This window comes from Protobothrops mucrosquamatus, unplaced genomic scaffold (genome assembly GCF_001527695.2).
Source record: "Protobothrops mucrosquamatus isolate PMUCROS unplaced genomic scaffold, P.Mucros_1.0 scaffold195, whole genome shotgun sequence".
Taxonomy (NCBI): Eukaryota; Metazoa; Chordata; class Lepidosauria; order Squamata; family Viperidae; genus Protobothrops; species Protobothrops mucrosquamatus.
Window position 1 is genome coordinate 180,970 of NW_015386551.1, and position 1,108 is coordinate 182,077.

Here is a 1,108-nt window from a genome sequence, read left to right on the forward strand (position 1 = left end):
AGCAATCACCTTTTAAACTGACAACGAAGATATTAAAGGGATGGGTAGCTTCTGCCTTTTAAGATCAATTATCAGCAATAAAGAAATTGCAGACTAGCACTCAGTATAGTAGCAGTGAGGGACTTAGAAATGATACTTAGATACCATGCTGTGTCTATACCTAAAAAACAAAAGTGAATCATGCAGGCAATGGTTTTCTTTGTGATGCTCTATGAAACTGAACATTGAATTTGAAAAAGCAAGACAGAAACAATATTTATGTTTTTAAACTGATTTCTGAGAAGACTCCTGAGAAGACTCCACGTGTAGTCAAGAAAATAAAGAAATGCATCTTTATATAAATAAACCCAGGGTTCTTGTTCAAGTCATGCATTATAAGCTTAAATTATCGTATTCTGGAAACATTCTGTAAATATCTAGCTTTCTTGTTAAACCTATAATACTGGGAAAGGTAGAAGGAAAAAGAAAAAGATGATCAATAGCAAGGTGGACGAACTTAATTCAGCTGCAACGGATGCCCCACTGGAAGACTTGAAGAACCAGGTTGGGTTAGGGTTCTTCATGGAGAAAATCTATATGGCTGCTAAGAGTTGTCACCAACTTGATGGCATATAATCAATTGATCAATCATGCTAAAATTGCATATTTATTCCTGGCATTTCAAACACTCATTTTGGTCACTTTCCCAGCAATGATATGAATAAAACAGCTGAAGAGTGGCCCACACTACTCATTCCTGAGATATATACTTCTTTACAATTAATATATGGTTGCTCTATAGCAGTTGCTCTGGAAACCAAGAAATCTGGACTGTATTTCAGTGCTATTTAATCCAAACAAATATACAATCTAATGCCAAAATTCACTTTTTTTTTCAAAATTATGTGACAGAAAAAATGTGTATAAAGAAGCATGAATTTAGAGACAAAATGCAGAGAAACCCATATATGTAAAAAAATCACTTGTGCATAATTCACATATAAGTACAGTATATTAAACACATTTTGAGAAATGTACATAAACATTAACACAATTTTTGTGTATTATTTAAATAATAAAATGACATGAATTATAGGTTGAAACAAATTTGAGTGGAAAAACTGAGCAA